This window comes from Asterias rubens, chromosome 5, assembly GCF_902459465.1.
Source record: "Asterias rubens chromosome 5, eAstRub1.3, whole genome shotgun sequence".
NCBI lineage: Eukaryota > Metazoa > Echinodermata > Asteroidea > Forcipulatida > Asteriidae > Asterias > Asterias rubens.
This window is the reverse complement of record NC_047066.1, coordinates 3,213,343-3,236,297: the sequence shown is the minus strand read 5'-3', so window position 1 is coordinate 3,236,297 and position 22,955 is coordinate 3,213,343. Positions and strand designations below refer to the sequence as shown.

Genomic DNA, 22,955 nt, shown 5'->3' with positions numbered 1-22,955 from the left:
CCAACTTTTTCCTGGCATTCGGCTTTACCTGCTCAACATTTTTTTTTCTATGTGAAAACAACTTAAGCTTTACTTCTTTTATTCCATTTCCTTGTTGTCAACATGATAAAACAAATTCCGTAAAGTAAGAATAAAGAAATTGACTGTCTGACAGTCTTTAAAAAAAAAATATTAGATATATTTAGTTGAGCGATTCTTATTATTGATATAATGTGATTCGTGGATCTCTCTATTTAAAGTATGTTTTTAAAAACAGTTTGCTCACAAATTAAAATAAAACGAAACCTGGAACTTCTACATTGAATGGTCCATGGGGCGCACAACTTGCTGCACTCAAATGAAATAAGGACGACCAAATTAGTCCGAGATTAATTGCCCATCTCAATATCTCTATGGATTGATTCATTTTAAGCAGGTACGCAATGCAAATGTCAGGCAATGTTGTAGGCAATACAGGCACGATGCATTTTGCTTGACTCTTTAAAGACAGTGGACACTTTTGGTAATCGTCAAAGACCAGTCTTCTCACTTGGTGTATCTCAACATATGCATAAAATATCAAACCTGTGAAAACTCGAAGTTGCGAGATAATAATGAAAGTAAAAACACCGTGGTCACACGATGTTGTGTGCTTTCAGATGCAAACTCTAAATCTGACATCTCGAAATCAAACTTTCGGAAAATTACTTCTTTCTCGAAAACTACTTGACTTCAGAGGGAGCCGTTTCTCACAATGTTTTGTTCTATCAACCTCTCCCCATTACTTGTTACCAAGTGAGGTTTTATGCTAATAATTATTTTGAGTAGTTACCAATAGTGTCCACTGTCTTTAAGTTCCTGCTATTTTGTGTGTGTTTTGAATGCACAGCTTTCTTTGAAATTTCGTATAAGAAAAGTCTTTCTCACTAAACAAAATGTATCTTGCTGTTAACACCCTCTTGTGCGTGTATATTCTGGGTCGTACAATGTATGAATTGTTTTAGTACGTACAACATATCGTACATGTTCGATAATGGGCGTCTCGGAAAACATAAAAAAGATCAAACATTTACGATTTTGTCACTGAAAGGCAGACCCTGCTGAAAGGGTTAATAACACATACACATTGTACAAGACGTTTGGATGTTATCACACGTGTAGTATTTTTAACTAGTGAGCACCACTCATGATATTGCTCTTAAAATGAATACAAAGAATACAAAAATGAATACAAATTCATGTTGACGCATTTTAAAATAAAAAAACATGTAATCATTTTTACATCCTAGATATGTTTGAGTTATGTGTACCAATTAGCTTGTATAATATGTTTAACTGTAAGATGATGTAAAGTATTGTTTACAACTCTCACATTGTGAAAAAAAAATAATAAGATTTAAAACATATTGATATTCAAGTGTCTCTCCATTGGCTATTTTCCTGCCCAATGGAAACACTGTGTAAGATTGTTAATTTGAATAAATTTGCATATTGTGTCTGTCTTTTGAAATCTTAACAGGGAGTAGTTTACATGAAGCTAGTAGTTTAATTGATTGGAAAGGATTTTGCACGGTTCTTTAAATCTAACAGTTTTCAAGAGTGAGTCAGGCCTCTTTTAAAAGTCAACTCTTCATCAGTTTTAAAATAATTTGAGTAGATGGGATACTGTTTTATTTAGGATGCACAGGGAGTTGCTTAATCAGACTATGTCTCAGACAATATTAAAGTTACGCGTTGCCTTGGATCGGTCGAGTTGGTCTTTGAAAAGCGTTTGTAACCGTTTGTTTTAAAATGCATATGGTTAGATAGATGATTTAAAAGTAGAATACAATGATCCACACACATTTGCCTCGAAATTGCATGGTTTTCCTTTTACTTTGAGAACTCCTGTTACGTGGTAATAAGAAAACCACCCAATTTCGAGTGATACTTGTGTGGATCATTATATTCTACTCTTAAAATATCTTTCTAATCATATGCATTTTATAACAAACGGTTACACACGCTTTTCAAACACTAATTCGACCGATCCAAGGCAACGCATTACTTTACATGTGTTTCACAGGATTGGTAGAGCTGACAAAATAGTCGGAGTGTTCATGTTTTGTGTCATCAACCAAACACATGAAATAACTAAACTGTCAACATGTTGGCTTAATCCTTGGTCGGGAGATAGTGTGAAAAACCATGCACAATGGGTTGCAAGGGTTTCGAGAGATATGACAGGATCAAGCCTTCTGAATGGTACCTTTTTTAGCTATCTTCCATATCAAAGTTGTTGTCTTGGCTTCCCCCCCCCCCCCCTCCTTCAACAACAATATTTGACATTTGGGTTAGTTTCTCGATCATGAATGAAAACCAGTTGGTTCATAACTAAGCAGTGTTGGATCGGAAAGGTCGTCATGACCTGCCCTAGAGCTAGGTAGAGACGCATAAATAACGTTTTTCTCAAAGCGTATTCTTCACCCCACTAGGGTATAGTTTGCTCGGGCATTTCTCATATAGACCAGGTTTCTAAAGGAATTTTTGTTTAATTTCTTTATTTATAATGGCGACAATCCATCAAAACTAGGTTGGTTCAAGCAGTCAATGTTTGCTGGCGTTTTTAATCTGCGCCGTGTAATACCCCAGCAGTACGTCGGAATTGGTTTCACAATCGGATTTTAAATGACCAGGAACCAACCTTGTTTTTGTTTTTTAATCGGGTCTTTTGTGGGATGTTCATGTCTGAATAAGATCAACCAAAGAGCAATTCCAGATACGGTGACCTACTTTGTGTGTGTGGGGGGGTCTTAAATGTTGATTAGGAAAATATGCTAAATTTAAGGAGGAATTCCTGGAGTGATCGAATGGTTTATGCTCAGGTGCTCTGCGCACCTACTACTAAAACACTTTGCCAAGTTGACCTTCTGTTACAGGGCGGGGAACAATGACCTTTTTCAGTATTTCAACATTTGAATCTGAATACGTGAATCGTTTCTTAGATTTCTAGGGGGTTTGTGTCCGTGATGTGAGGAAGCAATTGCATGTTTTGATCAAGTGGGGTGAGGGGACACTAATTTTGTAATTATTCGCATGTTACTTGTGTGTGTTTATTGTTTATTTGTTGCCAAACAATGTGGACTGGAAAAGTATTCTGAAATCTTATATTTGATCTATACCCAAGTATGCTTTGGTTGTTGTGGGTTGGTTTTTTTCATTTTCACTTTTGACCAAAGTAATTATTCATGTAATAAATTATTTGTTTTGATTTACACGTAACTTACAGTTTTGCATGCATACTGATAATGTTGCAGCTTCGTAGGAGTGTAGCATAAGAAATAAAAGTTAAAATAAAACCTTAAAAGTATATCAATTAGCCTCAAATTTGCCAAGTGATTCAAGACTTTGTCTGTTGTTGATGATTGTATACTGAACATTTACGTCAAAAACTATCCAACTTGATTCACAAGAATTTGTTAACAATAATAATAATAATAATAATAATAAGACTTATAATGCGCACATATCCACCCTGCTGGATGTTCAAGGCGTATACATACATATTATGTATACAAATAAATTGTAGCTGTGGACATTAGAAGTAAAATATAAAACAAGTAATAATATTATGCCAGCGTCCTTTTAACAGTCCGCATTTTTTCACCAGCCTTTTATTTTGTTTCTGAATATTCTATCGTGGGTGTCGACAAAAGATAACCTTAAAGGCCCGGTCCCACTTCAGCGATAACGAGACCGATAACGATAACGACGCAAAGAGATTGCATTCCATTGGTTGAATGAGCTTGTGCGTATTCTGCATGGAGCAATTCGACCAATAGAATGCGTTCTCGTTGCGTCGTTCTCGTTGACGCTGCAGTGGGACTGGGCGTTAATGTGGTGTTGCATCATCGGATTCATAGACCCCCTGCATATGACCTTACAAGCCCAAACTGCCCCTTACGAGGTCAACAGAAGACCTCATCATCCTTCGTCCTAAGACGGAATAGTAGAAGCAGCATTGATGAAGTGGTGCCAGGTTGCTTTGTCCCTCATGAGTTGTTGAGTCTCCTTGGATTGAGATTTGTGTCTCTGGTGATGGTGTCTTGGTGGCTCATTTTCCTCCTGCCGCGGTTTGGATGTCCGCCAGGAGGATTCCAGAAGATCAGGTGCGATATGGGTTGATCAGCTGTACGCAAACAGTGGCCAGCAAACTGAAGACGTCTCTGCATTAGGGTCTCGGATAGTGGTGGTAGATTGCCATATACCTCCCTGTTTCTAATATGGTCCTGCCAGAAGACCTACCATTGGCTGAGACGTTTGCGTTGCGCGTACATGCATGCGCATTTCCATTGTTTAATCTCAGCAATCAACTTGTTGTCTAATGAGCTCTCAGATGTTGATTTGATAATATGCAATTGGCTCGTGTCCAGTGAAGTCAGCCTTTCATTGGTCCGCTTTCCAATTGTCAGTTCAAAACACCGAGTCAGAATTCTCTCCAAAAGGCAGACTGGCTAGTTCATTGTACTTTTTCAAAATATCCACAGATTTACATTAAACTTACAGGGTTTGAAGATAATGATAGTGGAAAGCTTCCCTTCAAATAATTACTTACTAAGGTTTTGTAGTTTTTGAGAAATGAGTAAAACAAGTCACAAAATAATTTTGGTCTCATGAGAGCAAAATTATTTTAGCATGTAAAATCCCCTTAACCAATTATGATATTATACCAAAACCATAGCATAACTGGTTAATACGTTTTTACATGCTAAAACTGAGACGGAAATGATTACTTTGACTAATTTCTCAAAAACTACAGCACCCCAGTAAGTACAATTTTAAGGGAAGCTTTCTACTATCATAATCTTCAAACTGTAAGTTTAATTGGGATGGTTTAATTACTACTTAACAGTAATGTATATTCTCATTTGGTAAAGAACTTCTAATCGGGTAGAGGTACACCCACTTGGGACAGTTTGGGATGGTTTGGGTAACAATGACCCTGTAAGCTATTTTTATGGGTTAGTTTAAACTAAAATTGCAGATGACATTAGGGAGTAGACTCAGGCTAGAATGCTAGCAGCTTGAAGGTAGATTTTAAGAGTGTATAAATGCAACTCGGATGTTAAATATTCACTAAAATCATTAATAATTTCGTTGTCGATAGTGGGAAGCTAAGCTAGTGATTTGTGCACTTCTCATTGTTGCTCACTTTGCAGTGGTTGGTAATTGGCATGTGAGCCCATCATAAATTCCCATAATCATCAATAAGGAGTATGCGCACAACTTTTTGTACAAGAACGCACTGAAAATGCCATGCACCATTGCAGCAAACAGCCAAAATAAATCATGTACAGAGAGGGCGCAACCTGGCATTTTTGTGGGGAAATGTGATGGGTTAGATAAACATGTATACAATTTGCATGGTTTTCATAAACACTATTAGAGTTTTAGTGTAATATAAATGAAAAGTCACCACATGGTGGCGCTATACTCTTGGTCAAATAAATTGTGAACCATACAAACCTCTTGCATATGATTTGCTTGTTCACAAGGCCATGTTTACAGATAACTCTGGGCCCAATGTCATAAAGCCTTTCAGCAGAAAGTACTACTCGGCTAATTGTTTGCTAAGCAAAACAATGAGTGGGGCACCAGTCACATCAACCATGTAACCTTTATGGCATTTTGGCTGGTGACTCGTTGCTGCTGAGCAAGATGTTTCTGTGCTTAGTAAGTTTGTGTGCCTAAAGGCTTTATGAAATCGGGTTGTGGGCATTTGAGTAAGATTTATTTGATCTGAGTGTGAAAGTTTTCTTGGGGATGGAGGAAGGGGGAACAAGATCAGAAAGAGTACAGAGGTTGAGATGTAGTAAATGGTGCAAAACAGGAAATAATATTTAAAGCACTTTTTCTTTTATTTGCTGTTGGTTAACCTATAGGTTTTGAGGCATTGCATGGGGAGGTAGTGGTACAACATCAATTTATTTGGTTCGTGGTAACACCATGTGATTATATTGTGGATACCATATCTTCAAACACACATCCTTTTTTCTCTTTGATTTGACATGAAATTCGTCATCCCAAAGAAACAAATGAAGAGGTCTGTGTGTTAGAAAGTTCATCACCTCTAACTTTTGAGTTATCTGTTGGTTTACCATCTTTGGAAGTTCGTAGTGGGTCTTTGAACCAGGGTTTAGAGTTTAGAGTTTTATTCAAATGTGCAACTTGTAAATTGAGGAAAATAATTATTGTGAAAGGACCATTGTTTTGTGTTTTTTTCTTTATCACAAACAAGTTAATATAGGTTTTCTCGGTCAATTTCGGAAAAAGAGCAGCCAATTTAACCACCAAGCTATTCTATTTCGCGCAAAATCGAATGCTGCTCAAAAGGGTCATTCGTTTTCGTTTTGGGATTAGTCAAATGTAATGTTGCGTCATTCGAATTAACAAAATAATCATTCAATTTAACAATTCATCAAATCAGCATTCAAATTCGCAGACGCTTCTTGAGGCGTGTGTGTCACGAAAAAGAATGACGATACGCTAAACTGAACAGAGTGCTAAAGGAATTTGACTCAACTCAAAACGAAATTGAATGGCCGAATTCTGAATTTGAAACGCAGGAACAACTGGAAAAGCAAAACAGCTTTAATTCGAACGCATGAAAATTAAATTGACTGCTCATTTGCCGAATTTGACCGAGAAAACCTATAGTAAGGATTTTAGCTCAGTTTAAATCCAACCCTATATCTCTTATATTTTTGTCAACCACACCCACTCTCGCAGTATCAACATTAACAGTCTTAATAAAGAGAGCGTATTTGGCAAAACCTATTTTGCTGTTGTTTTCGCTCGGTTGTTGAGCTGTTACTTTGTGGTTCTAGTCGACAGTTAATGCGAATTGTGATAAAGAAACACATTGTATTTGTTAGTCGGTTTGTTTAGAAATCATTTCTGTTTTGAAAATAAAAAATATATATAACCACCCCATGAAACAATACTTGTGTATCGTGCTTATTGTCAAATAAACTTGACTCGGCTGTATTTTCACCTTCCCCTTCAAACTGATTTGTCTCCTATATGTCTTTTCAACGAATACTAAGAAATAATCATCTTAGCAGTATTGAGGGCCTAATTTCATAGAGCTGCTTAGCGGCAGATTCTGTGCTTACTGTACGATTTCAATTTCATAGCACTGATTAATGTAACAAAAAAGGCATGCTAACCTTCCAGCATGCTTACTGCACAAAAAGTAATGACATAACAAATTAAATGTGAACATGCAAAATGGCCGTGGCCGCCTATTTTTCTTGCTAATCTGTGAAATACATTTAAATTTAGCAATGTTTTTTTCTGCTACAGTAAGCACGAAAATTTGCTTACCGCTAAGCAGCTCTGTGAAATTGGGCCCTAGTCAAGTGTCTTGCTAAAGTACACAAGTGTCACGAAAATTTGCTTCGCATTAAATTTCTTCCTTGATAAAAACAGGATTACCAACAAAATTTCCATTTGATGCATATTGCCTGTTACTGGTATTCAGCTGTCGTTTGCTTATCCTGAAAACCACATGGAAATTTAGTTGGAAATCCTGTTTTTATGAAGGCAAACATTTTATGCTAAGCAAATTTTTGTGCTAAGCAGCTTTATGAAATTGGGCTCAGGACTTGAACCTACACTCTGCTGATCAGATACAGCAAAGCTTGAGTTTTGTGGTCTTAAGCGCTAAGCCAACATTTTCAATCTAGCAGAGTCTTTCTCAACTATTAAAAGAGGAAAACATTAGCATTAGTGAAATAATAATTTGATTTCTTCTTTTCCCCTTCTTTTTTTCGTTGTTTGCTATATATATAACTGTACGGGATGAACAAATACTTATGATCATTGGACTGTCTATACAATATTGATTGGCTATATTATTGGACCTTTATTACTGAGGTTGGAGAAAATAGTCTGACATTTGGATTTGAAAACAAAGAATGGCTATTGATGTGAAAGATCTTTATTTTGCTGAAATGTCAATCTTTTGATAGTCTCCTTACCAACTCCCCAGATAGTATTGATTAATCGTTAAGTTGATGCTGTTATGAAGGAAGAGGATGCTGTCTTTAACAAAAGCTTGACACTTACTATAAAAAAAACCCATTTTGGCAAACAAATTTAAAGCCATTATACACTTTCGGTAAACAGTATTGTCCAAGTCCCACACTTCGTGTATCACAACTTATATATAAAATAACAATCCTGTGGAAATTTAGGCTCAATCGGACATCGGAGTCGGGAGAAAATAACGGGAAAACCCACTCCTGTTTTCGCGCGTTTCGCCGTGTCATGACATGTGTTTACAACAAATCCGTAATTCTCGTTAACGAGAATTTATATTATTTTACCGTTTTCTCAAAAAGTAAAGCATTTCATGGACTAATATTTCAAAGAAGTCATTCACCATTACCTTCTGTAAACCCTGTAAATTATTTGTAAATCTGTGAACTTTTTTTGTTTTCTGTACCGAAAGGGTCCAATGGCTTTAAGGAATTATTAGGCTGAAGATTAGTGTTAGGATTATGTATAAAAGTAAGGGTTTGGGTCTAAGGTTTGGGGGAAGTGTGCTAAGAATTTTGGTGAGGCTTTTTGTTCATCCATACTCACTGTGAATGAAGATGTCTGTAATAATATACCTGTAGAAGATTCAGCTTCATTAAATGTCAAGTTAAAAAAATTAGGCCCCCCTACAATGCTAAAACAATTTTCATCTCCTTATAGAGGAAATTTATTCTTGTGACATTGTTTTACTGGTTCCTCAAAAATCACAGCACCTCGCCGGTATCAGATGCAATTGTGTCCGCAATGCACTGCTGTCTGCTCCGGACACTTTTGCATATGCAATCGTGTCCGGGGCTATGCTTGCATATGCAATCGTGTCCGGGGCTATGCATGATACCGTCCGGTGGACATGTACATGACTGTACACATTGTAGGCTATGTGCGCGTGTAAGCGTGGAGGTGTAAGCGAGCGTGCATGCACTGAATGCAGAATATTCACGTATTTTATGATTGCAGCGAATACCCAACGGCCGAGCACTTAGCTTGTAAAATGGCGAACGTGTTACGTCGGCCAAGGGTGTTTAATTTACTGCAAGGACGGTTTTGCACGGGGGCGGACACAACTGCATATGCAAATGTGTCTGGGCGGACACAATTGCATTATGCAGCAGCGTCCAGGCATACTTGATTGCATATGAAATAATGTACTCCGGATAGTATTGCATACATGACATAATTGCATGCGACACTGACAATAATTATACGGGAAGCTTGTTGTCATCTTTATATTCAAATTGTGTTGTGTCTACCTCACTTTTTTGACTGCAGGGGACTGCATGTCAGATGTCCCCCTCACTCCTCAACCAACAGAGTATAAAATTACACACCATCTTGCCGGCCCCAAGTAATGGGGGGGGGGGGGGGGTGATTGGGGACACTAACTTTGTTTTTTTATAAAGTCAAGTTTTAGTATCTGAAAACTGTCCAAAACCATTGAAATATAACCAAACTTTAGTGACAGATAGCCCATTTGACAAATTTTGGTATACTTTTATTTTAATTATTAACAAACTGTTTATGTGTCCCGTCTCCCCAGTGTACCCTACGTGTTACCAATGATAAAATTGATCGTAAACACAGGTCAGGCACAGTTCACTATTTAATTGTAAGTAGAGATTTGTAAGAAGTACCAGGGGATTCGAACCCACGCTGATCCGTTAACGCGAGTTTAGAATGCTCCAGTTTAAAATCTCTGTTATATAACTCTAATGGGTTGACCTACAAATCAACAAGAAAAGAGAAAGAAACTGAAAACAGGTGGTGAACGTGGAATGTGACCTCATGAAAGGCTCCTTGTTATGCAAATAAGGTGATCTGGGCCGCGGTTTTCGAAGCCCTCGTTGTGCCGGGCCGGATAGCACGGCATTACTGGACATGTCGCGCTGGAGGATAGCCGTATCTCTCGGCTCAACTTAGGGTCTTGGACGTCGCGTTTTGCTGATGAACTTTACTTATAAATTTCTCGAAATTCTCGCCAGAAGACGGTCATGTGTATTCAGAAATATTTCGTCAAAACTGTTGCAAGTTTACACTAAATTGTTACTCTGAAAGGCTTAGACAAGTTTTTGAAGTAATTGCAACTGCAGCACACATGAACTCAATGTGTTGTGTGTTTTTGTAGTCACAAGTTGCAAAAGACAGCAGTTCACTGTTGAGCTCTTCACAACGTTGGGCGTATATCATGAGTTCTACCTCCCTAGTCCACCAAGTTCTCTATAGTTCCGACTATGACTTTTTAAAGCAAAATAAACTTCGGTGTTTGAGCTCGATTTGAGCTCTTCACATTATTATCGTGAATTCCACGAAGTTCTAAAATTCTCGACTACAGACCTGAAGAGAGCTAGCTCATCCCAACGAAATCTCATGATGACGCATGAAGGTAGGTTGAGGTAAAGCTTGATAATTTGGATTGTTGGCCCTGACGGCGAAGCCACCTTTGTTTTCTTTAAAATAATTAAAAAGATTTTCGTATTCGGCCAACATTTAACTAATTTTTACCAAAATATACATCTCATTTTGAGTAAATTAGATGATATTTATTTTGTTCATAACTAGTGAAAATTTAAAACTAATGGTGGGAGGATACTCCTAGAACTATGCGGTTTCGTTTCGCTATCGTCTACGGGAGACGATAGCGAAACGAAACCGCATATTTCTAGTAGGTAAGGATACTCTTGTCGATATACTTTCACTCCCTTGAAATCATTTATTTCACCGAAAAACAATTTCATTCCTCGAATTTTTTTCACCCAAACCCAAAAGATTTTGTTTTTACTTCCAGTCGTTTCAAAATATTTTAAAAGTAATTTTGACGACGAATAGTCTAGTCTTGCGACATTAAAAGGGACTTAAAAATAAGTCACTTTTAAACTACTACCACCGAGTCTAAAAGCATGTACATCCGCATAGCGGGTTATTTAACTCACAGATTATTATCCTATTTAAAAGCCTTAAATCTTGAATTTTTTTGTACTCATCATGTTTAGGAACAATGCAGTGACCATTCCCATGAAAAAAAATTTGTGAACAATATAAAATTTCTACTTTGTATAGGGTGTGCATACATATTTTTAGGGGGAAAACGGTAATTTTTAATTTATGCAAATTATGCATATTTCCCCTTCTTACTTTTTTCTACTTTTTGGATATGTTGTTTTAGAGGGTTTCAGGAGACACTTGCTAAAAAATAATTTCGAATGCAATTTTGTCTAGGTCAAGCCATATTTTGGCTTAGATTGACTAGACTAGAAAGTACAATTTCACATGTGCAATATGTGACTGGTATCCTAGCTGCTTATTGTTGCTTAGCCGAAAATTCAAGTGCTGAGTATGATTCTCAATTATAAATAGTACATTTCTTCAAAATCATTAGATTCCGTAAATTTTGTTTATGCGTTCCCTTTAAAAATATTTTGTTCCCTCCTTGGCTGGTAATCTTATTTTGGTGAGCATAATTTTGATGTGCTTAGCTACTTTGTGTGCTTATGCAGCTCTATGGAATTGGGCCCATCAGGTCCCCAAGTATAGCTGTTTAGTTAAAGACACTGGAAACTATTGGTAATTGTCAAAGACTAGTCTTCACAGTTGGTGTATCTCAAGATATGCACAAAATAACAAACCTGTGAACATTTGAGCAAAATCGGTCGTCGAAGTTGCGAGATATCAATGAAAGAAAAAAACACCCTTGTCACACCATGGTGACACGAAGTTGTGTGTTTTCAGATGCTTGATTTCAAGACCTCAAACTCTAAATCTGAGGTCTCGAAATCAAATTCGTGGAAAATTACTTCTTTCTCGAAAACTACGTCGTTTCAGAGGGAGCTGTTTCTCACAATGTTTTATATTATCAACATCTCCCCATTACTCGTAATCAAGAAAGGTTTTATGATAGTAATTATTTTGAGTAATTACCAATAGTGTCCACTGCCTAGACTTGAATTCGCTAAATAATTATCTTTTTTTTTACTTGTAGCATTGATTGAGACATGAAATGACTGAGGGCGAGTCAGCTGTATAAGATGGAGCAAGGCAGGAACATCTTGAGGGGGACCCAGCGGCCAAGCAGTGAGCTCCTGTTCAGCCAAGCTTCAAGACACATCGATGAGGCGTATTCGTGAGACGCAAGAAGAATGAGGCCCACACGGGACAGGTAACAAAGCTGAAAATAAGTCCAAATTGCTATGCCAATTTGAATTGCCGGAATATAACAAATAAAAAATAAATAAAAACAACATAACAACTATTTTTGTAGTTTCTTTTCCAAATTTTGGTAAAACACCACATCCGACTGTATTTCACCAACTCTAAATTTTGTATCCCTATTATAACATTGTTATACAGTTTTATTTGCATGCCAGCAAAACTTAAAAACTAAATACATACCCAAGATATCAACGCCCCTTTTCTCACTTTACATGAAACTAACAAAACTTTAAATATTAAGAAACAATCTGAATCCCTTGACTTCCACGCCCCCCCCAAAAAAAAACCCACTCATAAACAAGACTAGCACAGTTCTCTTTCTCTGTTTGGACATTCCTAAATTTAGTCTGTGAATAATGAAAATCTTATTGTAAACAACACTGTGTGGAACGAGTTTTAGTCCATAGAGTTTCAAGTCCCTGTATAATGTGGACCGCTTTTGTCATCTCATGTCCACACTTCGTATGGAATGCTTGCTTGCCTAATGCTTGTTTTATGGCAATCTTGCTAATTATTCTGTCAATTAAAGGCACTGGACACTATTGGTTATTACTCACAATAATTGTTAACATTAAAACGGAGAGCTGTTGGTAGTATAAAACATTGTGAGAAAACGGCTCCTTCTGAAGTAGGCCCTAACCTTGTTTTTGAGAAAGAAGTAATTTCTCACTAAAAATATTTGAATTGAATTCGAGGCATCTGAAAGCACACACTTCAATTAACTTGTGCGGCAAGGGTGTTTTTTTTTTCTTCCAATATTCTCTCACAACTTTGTCAACCAATTGAGTCAAAATTTTCACAGGTTTGTTATTTCATGCATATGTTGAGATACACCATAAAGTGAGAATACTGGTCAATTTGACAATTACCAACAGTGTCCAGTGCCTTTAACTATAAATGACTCTGTTTATAGCCAGTGATATATTTCATGGGTAGGCCCTATTCCCCATACTATTTCACTCCAAGAAATACTTTCCTTCCAATGATCTTGATGTTTTCTTTTCCTTAAAATGTTATTTCGAGGAGAGTATTTAGAGGGACTAAATGCTGTTTTTGAGGAAACAATAATAATCTTTTAATTTTAGGGAATACAATTATTAGAGGCTCTTTATCTTTTGATTACTTATATCTTTAGTGAGTGAACAAGTAAATAGAAGGAGCAAAATTGTATGCTATTAATTAGTTTTTCTCTTAAGATTGTCTTTTATCCACGTTTTTGTTACTTGTAAATTTTTCTGTTATGTCTGTTTGTTGTACAGTTTCTTGTCCTAAATAAGGCTTCCCCAACACAGGCAACTGCTTATCGGGGTTTGCCTCCATTTCCTTAATCAGTGTTCTATTATTACTTGATTTATTGTTAATTTGTATGCCTATGTAAATTGAAACCAGTGAAATGGAAAATAAATGTATCTGAATTGAATTGATTTCAAGGGAACTAGGCCTAAATATTATTTTCGGTAGAGATATGATATTTTGAGGGAACCAAATAATTCTAGTAGATGGAAATTTGCATCGTGGATAACAAATGTTACTTGTGGTTAACCCATCGCTATGATGTGTGTCAGCACTGCATACTCAGTTTGGCTAACTTTCCCGAGTTATGTGAAACAAAATCACAGCCATTACTCGGTGGGGTTTGAACCCACGACCTTCACAATTCTAGAGCAGTGTCTTACCAACTATTAAAATAATTCTAATATTTAGGGTTTTATACTTCATTTTCGTTTTCAGGGGCTCGCCAACAACTCTCCTCGAATGTGCCAGATGGGAGTTGAAGATCTATGGATATGTGGTTTGTGGACGAAACATTGGAGTCCTCGCCGGAGTCATCGCCGGATTCAGGTAAGGAAAACTTGGCACCATCCGACCTCCACATTTTTTTTGCGATTAAATCTTTTTATAGATGCTGCCCTTTGTCCTTCAAAAGCCTTAATTGCTTTTTCTCTCTCAAAAGGGCAGCAAACACACTCTAAGAATTATGGAGACATACTGCAACATAAAAAATAAAAAAAAATCTAGTAAGAATTATGGAGACATTGTGATTAAATTCTTTGGTAAATGCTGCCCTTTATCTTTAAAAGCCTTAATCGCTTTTTCTCTCTCAAAGGGCAGCAAACACACTCTAGTAAGAATTAATGAGATGTACTGCATCTTAATAAAAAAAAAACAAGAAAAAACAATCTTGTAAGAACTATGGAGACATTCTGCAATTTTTCAAAAAAAACAAAACAATTGCTCAATGTTAACGTTGATGCACTTCTTGAAAACAAATTTTATGCATTTTCCATTGAACTGAATGCACATAAACTTTTTCCTATGACTTTTGATGGTTCTTAAAAGAAAGAAAAGATGGTTCTAAGAAAAAAAATTTAAAAGAAATTTTAAGTGGAGGTCGGATAACGCAAGTTGTCCTAAATCAAGATCAAGACAAGACGAAGACTCCAAAGTGTAAGAGGAAATCTAACCCGTTCTCTTGCAGAGTCCCACCCCTCGTACCACCCCTTCCCTTCCAAGATGGTCGCCGATCTTGTCCTTACTTGTAGAGCTTTCAAGGTCACTTCAGAGTTTCTTGGCATTTCTTAATTTGCATATTGGTCGAAGCCAATGATGCTTTTTAATTAGGAGACTAGTCTTACTGGAAATTTCCGTGAGGGTTGATACTTCAAGTCGTCAGTTGTCATGTTTATTTATAATTGTCATGATTTTACTCTTTTGTTTTTTTATGTAACAAAAACCAACTTCAATTCGAAATAATTGTTGATAATTCCTCTGAAGACACAAGCAATATAAGGAATAATTCAAACTTAAAAATAGATTCTGTAATTAAGACCCCTTTTTGCTACTCTGTAATATAGGTGCTTTCAAATTGAACTCACTATCGTAAATTAGTTAAATGTAGTCATTATGCACTCAAAAAAATATTCCATTCTAATCAACATTCATTTTATGATTAATGTTTGATTTAGGAGTATTGTAAACAGAGAATTTAGTCCAGCTAAATTTATATTTACATATTCCTAAAATCAGCATGACATCAATTCTGAATGTAGAAATTTCCAAATAACTTAAAATGTTGTTAAGGCAGTTAAAATAGATAATCAATAACATAGTTCAATGGATGATTGATGTTTGATTAAGGAGAAGTAAATAGAGAATTTAGCCCTGCTAAATGAATATTTACATATTCCTACTATCAGCATTTCCTCATTTGCTGAATGTAGACATTTCAAACTATTTGGAAAATGAAAATAATAAAAAACAACAAAGCTCTAACACTTGCCCATTAAGAGCAAAATCTTAAACTAAAAATGGGGGAGACTGCGCTCCTTGAAAGCTGCAAAGCATACAAACCCAGAAATTGGCGCGAGAGAAGAAAGAGTGGATGGAAAACAAACCGCCAAGGGAGAAAGACTTCAGTGGTGCCTTGGTAAGTATGAATGGTAAGACAGAAAGGCCTAGAGTATCAGTGTTGGCCTAGAGATAAGACTAACTCTCCACTCTTTCAGCAGGTTGACTGGAGATAGGTTAAGTATAAGGTATGACTGGCGTAGTGCTTAGTCTTGATTCAAGATGCCCAATAACATTTCATTTGCGATAATGCAACTCGCACAAGGACAGTAAAAACAAGATCCTAAACAAAATACAAGATAATGTCTTGAACCAAAACTAAGAACTACGCTGTCATCAGTAAAAGCCCAGAACTTGAGTAGAAGATGAAGACTCTCCCTGAGGTCAACTGGAGGTCAGCAGTTTGGATAAAAGGTTGGACCTAAGTATCGGGTATAAGTATTGGTAAGTGTAGTTGCGATAACGTAACCCTCCTCCCAACGGCTGTCAGGAGGAGGGTTACATTATCACAACTAGGGTAAGTGTGAAAGAGTTTATAACAACTCTTAAATATTCCACAGCCTTACCTTTTCTCCACAGATATGGAATCTATCCCAAATCTTTTAATTAAAGTTAGATCAAAAATCTGTGGCAACAAACGTTATATAGATGATCTAAACAAACGTTAGATGATCTAATGTTTGTTTCCACAGATTTTTGATCTAATCTTAATTTTCACAGAATTGGGATCTGACCTTGATTTTCACAGACCTAATTGGGATCTAATGTTTATTTCTTTTTACTTGTTTTTCCACAGTCTGTACCTGTTCCTCCTAAAGTATTGTGTCGTGGCATGTGATGTGCTTTGAAACTCACAAATTGAGCAGACAAAACACTCCTGAAAATCCCTTTGATGCCGCCGATTCATGACATGATGGCAGTGGGTTCATTGAGGTCTTTGCAGCAAAGGTTATAAGTATTGGATGAATTATTAAGTAAAGTATGAGGATAAGTGGGAAAGAAAAGTACCATTCTCTCCACTTGGCTTCTTACTTTTATTTTCACAGCTCTGAGTGTTCCCTCACTAGAATAGCTATTACATAGAGCAAGCTAGTCCAAAAGTGAGACCAATTAAGAACTCACTCTGCGGTAGTGAAGTCCCCTCAATTCACTTAAAGCAAAAGTATGGCTGCCCCAGCCGATTTCCTCCCTTTCACCCAAGCAGTAGTTAATAAGCAGGACAGTTCTTTTCAGAACTAGGAATCTTCCTGAATTTCGCAAATCTACTCTATGGTAGTAGAGAAGTCTCCAGAATTTCAAAATAATCTACTCTGCGGCAGTAGAGAATTCTGAATAACTCCTTCAAGGTAATAGAATATAAAGCAAAACAAGTTCTCTACAGCACATAATCTACCCCGCAAGTACTGTACATGATGGTATGGCAAACCAAATACATTGATACCTCAAATACATACCTCAAATACATTGATACCTCAAATACATTGACACCTCAAATACATTGATACCTCAAATACATTGATACCTCAAATACATTGATACCTCAAATACATTGATACCTCGCATGCATTGTCTCTAATCCCATTTGTTTCTGATTTCGACAGAGTGGTAACCGGTTGCTGACTAGGATGTTTTGGCAAGCAACTATCCACAGATGTCAGCACTGGGACACCGTAGACCGGTTTGGTAAAGTATTGTGGTTGTCTCACGTAATGTGTATGGTAAACCTTACTTTGGCTAATTGATGTGACATCAGAGTGTTAACCTTCTGGACCTTTTTTCTTAGAAGGCAGTGAACACTATTGGTAATTATTCAAAATAATTGTTAGCATAAAAATTTATTTGGTAACAAGCAACGGAGAGCTGTTGAAAGTATAAAACATTTTGAGAAACCCTCTCTGAAGTAACACACTTTTTGAGAAAGAAGTAATTTCTCACTAAAATATTTTAATTGAATCCGAGACCTCAGCTGAGGTCTCGGATTTAAGCATCTCAAAGTTCACAACTTGTGGAACAAGGGTGTCTTTTTCTTCCTTTATTATCTCAAAACTTCCACGACCAATTGAGTTCAAATTTTCAGGTGTGTTATTTTATGCATATGTTCAGACACATCAAGTGAGAGGACTGGTCTTTGACAATTACCAAAGGTGTCCGGTGCCTTTAAGATGATGTTTTGGCAAGAAACTGTCCACAGATGTCAGCCCTGGGACACCGTAGATGACATCGTTCTGGTAACGTATTGGGGTTGTCTCAGGTAATGTGTAGGTCAAACCTGACTTTGACTAATGGGAGACTTTTGAGAGGCTGGAGGCAGAAGACATAACGGTCCTTTTTTTAGTACTTTTTTAGAAAAAGGACCGTTCAAAAGTTTCCCATACGCCTCTCTTAATGTTCATGCATTACGTCATGATTCTTACCCAAAATGAGGCCATAGGCGCATGTTCGCCACCACTTTCAGTGTCTTCGTCTATGGCCTCGTTTTGGGTTAGAGTTGTGACGTACTCACGCATTAATATTAAGAGAGGTGTATTGATGTCACATCAGAGTGGTAACCTTCTGGAATTGTTTTTTGAAAGAGAAGATCATGTTTTCATTTTGAAGATGATAAAGTAGAGACTGAAGTCATGCAGACGATTTGGTATTGTGTTGGGTTGTTATTGTTACCAGCTACTGGTGGGAAAATTGACAACTCAACCCCAAAAGTTGGAAGATCACAAATAATTACATGGAGATACCAGATGTTAGATGCCAGACAAAAAGGTCTTTTTAGCCTCTTTTTTTATTACATTCCCGTATTGTTTGGCAACTCAACCAAGAAATTAAACGATCAAAAACAAAAATGTCATAATGTATAGATGACTTTGGAAAGAAAATCAGAACATGCGAACATTTATTAGATTTTGAACCTGACAATTATTTGTAACCAGTAGTCAAAATACTGGTTTAATTTGAGATTCATACGACAAAGATTCTACATTCAGGGTTCGAATCCCACCCTAGTTATTTGCCTGGTTATAAAGGACCGATTATAACATCTGTGTAAGGGTAAAAATTAATAAAAATCTGGAAAATTGTGTCATATTATACTATAGTGTTTGCATCGTCATTGAGTTGAAGAAGTGATTTGAGCTAGAGAAGGATTTACTAGAAGACTAGTCCTCAGAACAACTGATACTTGTTTTCAAAGAGTTTATCAAAATGAATCTTTTAAATGTTCAACCACAGGTTGAGATGATGGCCTTAAAGATGACATCTCGTGGCTAGATGAACACTTTTTGGACTGGCCACCAGCAGAAGAAGGACTGTGTTAAGTCTAGCTAGATGACTCCACTTCTACAAGATGAACCGTTCAAGTGTCTGAGCGATGTTGAGGTTAACCAACACTTTTTGGACAGGAGCAAAAAGTAAACAACAGATAACTTAGTAAGTTTAAATAATCTCATTCTAAAGCATTCTTTTTTGAAGAGAAGGTACATAAAAAAAAATGGCAAATGAGTTGAATGTTTCAAGTTTGATTTGAAAGAAAGCATCCATTCGTATCCTTTGGTTTGTAATAAACAATTCAACTAAGAGGTGGACACCTTTTTTGTATTCAAAAGGAGGTCAAGTTTGTCAGAAAAAGATTTTCAAAAAATACCTAAAGTTCAACATGACCTATTATGTTGAGTCATGTTATGTGTGCATGTTCAATGAGTTGAAGAACATTCTGGGCTCAACCTCATAAAGTCTGTAATCGTAAAAACGTACTATAAGCAAGGACTATTATTGCTTAACAGATACTGGTAACCAGTCGAGATTCAATGAAGTAAACATTGTTACAACTGGTGCCCTACTCCTTGTTTGTTTTGCAAAGAAATTTGCTGAGCAGGTTCTTCTGCTTAAAAGCACTGTACACTAATAATTACTCAAAATAATTGTTGGCATAAAAACTTACTTGGTAACAAGCAATGGAGAGCCTGTTGACAGTATAAAACATTGTGAGAAACGGCTCCCTCTGAAGTAACGTAATTTTCCAGAAAGAAGTAATTTTCCACAAATTTGATTTCGAGACCTCAGAATTAAATTTTGAGGTCCCGAAATCAAGCATCGTGTGACAAGTGTTTTTTTTTCCATCATTCGCAACTTCGACGACCAATTGAGTTCAAATTTTCACAGGTTTGTTATTTTGTGCATATGTGTTGAGAACACCAAGTGAGAAGACTAGTATTTGACAATTACCAAAAGTGTCCAGTGTCTTTAACAGCTTTATAAAGTTGGCCCATGCTTAGAGCTTGAGGAGAATTTTCTTCTTGTATTGAAATAGTTTATTAAAATTAACCTTAGAAAATCATTAATTTTCTACCACAGATTAAGTTGATGACCTTGGAGATGACCCAACATTGAGGCTAATCAACACTTTAGGGACTGAGTGCCACCAGCTGAAGAAGGCTGTGTCAGTTCAAGCTCGGACTCTGCTACAAGTTCAACCATTGAAGCGACAACGTAGGAATGTTGTTAGATAACCACCATGATGTGGACTGAACAGCTGAAGATCTGGGTCATAGTTCAAGGGACAAATGGACAAGACATTTACACTTTTCAGAGCCAACTCTCCCCCTGAAAGGTGCTTTTACACACAGTTGTACCTGCAAATTGACTATTACTTCTTATTTTCCACATCATGCCAAGCTTCAATGCTTTTTGGACTGTCACCGACTGATGAAGAAAGACTGTGTCAAGTTTAGTCAGAAGGTTTACCCACATGAACTGAAATAAGCTGGACCATGGTGGCGCCCTGTATAAAGACACTTGATGGGATGACCAGCTTTGGGTGTGTCTGAATATGTGGCTGCGGCTATGGCCGCAGCTGTTGCTGCTATACTTTAAGTACAATACGCTTTGGATTTTGATGGAGTCAACAGTAGTTAGAAACAAACAATCAAATCAGATTGCAGCAAATGTCAAAAACCTTTTAACTTCAACTGAGTGAAAATGCCAAGAACAATTAAAACTGGGTTACAGATTTGAACAAATTTCTTTTAAAACAAAAGTCACCAAAGTTCTTTGACATGTTAGACATCATGGCAAGAAAAGATTAGGTTAAGTCATTTTCCTTTTGGTACACTGCTTTGTAAAATAAATTACTTGGTGAAGGTAGAAAACCGGACAATTTTTAAGACAAAGTGGCAATTATTATTTTGTAAGAGTTTTTAGAGGTAATAATTTGATTTTGTTGGATTAAATCTGTTCAATTTAATTTCTGTAGGCCCCTCTTCTATACTAGTGAGGTTAACTTTACAGATTGTATAATAAGTTTGAGAAAGTTTACACTTGAGCGCAAAATAGACAGAAGGCATGTTTTAGCAGAATGTGTGAGCAACGCTATAACAAAACCATGGCAACAATCACAACACAAGGTCTGGGTTACACAAACAAACTAAATCTATCTTAGTTGCTAAGCAAAGTGTCGTGTCACAGTACAAATCACCATGGTAATATTGACAACTCATTTTAAGATGAATCTTAGTGGTTTGTGAAACGGAGCCCATTAACCCTAATACCGAGCTAACATTTAAACTTATTCACAAACTTACACTACTAGTACCCCCCCCCCAGCCTCCCCCTCCCCCCCCCAGCACTAAGCACTGTTCTATCTGCGAATTCAAATTGCATCCTTGGCACAAACGAGCACAAGTCTCTGATTTCATACCTAACGGCCCAGACTAGAAATGTATTATTTCATTAAACATGCATTTTGTCTACTTGCGCTCAAAACAACTTTAGTTATTTATACAAAGGATAATTTAATTCTTGTAATTTTTGTGTAGTTGGATTTGAAACTTTGCATGGTGAAAATATGATATGGAAAGGTTTCCGTAACGCCATGTAATGACTATCTGTAAATGAGTTGGGGTGGTTCTGAAAAGAATCGTTGTCAGAACATGCCCAACTCATTTAGAGATAGTCATTACATGGTGTTACGGAAATCTTTCCATATCTTTTGTAGTGTTAATATATTGTAGTCCATCTGAATATTACCGTATCAAAGCTAACATCTAGAAATTGTTTATTTATTTCAATCATCTGTTTTTTTATATAAAGTTTTAGTTGTCTGAAATATTCGTTGACTCTTTATGTAAATTGATTCTTTAAATGGCTTTTATTTTTTAGACACAATTTTGTTGTTAAAGGGTCTGTATATTTTTGTGAACGACTCTGGTTATGGAAAAAGGTACAACTTTCAATCCCCAAAATTTGAATATGAGAGTAAGCTTCTCAGATTGTGTTTTCTAATTGCATTTTTTTCTTCCTGCGTGGACATAATCTCTTCAGATTTGTAGCAATCTAGAAAGACTGCGGTTTTACTGCAATTTTGTCTTTAAAAAAGGTGAAAGTTCTCATATTGTGTATTACTTTTCCTGCGTTGGCATAACCTCTCCAGATTTTATTTAGCCAATCTCAAAAAAATCGGGGTATTTTGCCAGTGAAATATTCACATTGTTAAGTCTTTGCTTCTGCAAAAACGTGTTGCTGAAAGTACCTTAATAATAATAATAATAATAATAATCGTATTTCAAGTTCATTTGTGAGAATAATAAATGACAAGAAAGTCAAGCGATTAATAAAATGGTTGGGACAATACCTACATGTTCAGTTGGGCATTGGCCAACCCAAGTATTTGTTTACTGTTATATGTAAGTTTGTCTTGTATATATATAATTAACAAAAAACCTGTAATTTTATGGAGAGGTTACTGTCCAAACTTACAAGTTTCAAGCTGCATCAAAATTTGTCTCTCTATCAGAACAAATAATATTGCCCAACAATTGAAAAAGTCAGAAGCGGAAAGTCAAGCATTTCTATACACTTTTGGTCAAATATTGAACCAATCAGAAGGGGTAGGTCTAGAATTCTAATAAAATTGGGGCAACAAATTTACAAATCACAAGGGGGAAGTCCAGTAGTTAAATAAATTCTGGGTTTAAAATTGAAAAATCACAAGGGGTTAGTCCAGCATTTACATCAAATTTCGGCCTAAATTGAAAAAATGACAAGGGGTTAGTCTAGCAATTTTAATCAAATTTGGGTGTTAAATTGAAAAATCACAAGGGGTTATTCCAGCAATTTGATCCCATTTGGGTTTAAAAGTGAAAAAATGACAAGGGGTTAGTCCAGCAATTTAATCAAATTTTGGTTTAAAATTGAAAAAATGACAAGGGGTTAGTTAGTCCAGCAATTTAATCAAATTTCGGCATAAAATTGAAAAAATCACAAGGGGTAAGTCCAGCAATTTAATCAAGTTTCGGCATAAAATTGAAAAAATCACAAGGGGTAAGTCCAGCAATTTAATCAAATTTGGGCCTAAA

At 36.4% G+C, this 22,955-nt stretch overlaps 1 long non-coding RNA gene across 2 annotated transcripts; it reads left to right on the top strand.

The window, feature by feature from the left end:
* The first annotated feature begins 9,950 nt into the window (after positions 1–9,950).
* Positions 9,951–21,163, top strand: LOC117290009. Of its 2 annotated transcripts, none has more exons than XR_004519021.1 (6): positions 9,951–10,441; positions 12,035–12,211; positions 13,996–16,560; positions 17,214–17,295; positions 18,835–19,032; positions 19,957–21,163. It is a non-coding gene; the product is annotated as an uncharacterized LOC117290009 (long non-coding RNA). The 2 variants fall into 2 exon arrangements; XR_004519020.1 differs by having other exon boundaries at positions 13,996–16,567.
* The last annotated feature ends 1,792 nt before the right edge of the window (positions 21,164–22,955 follow it).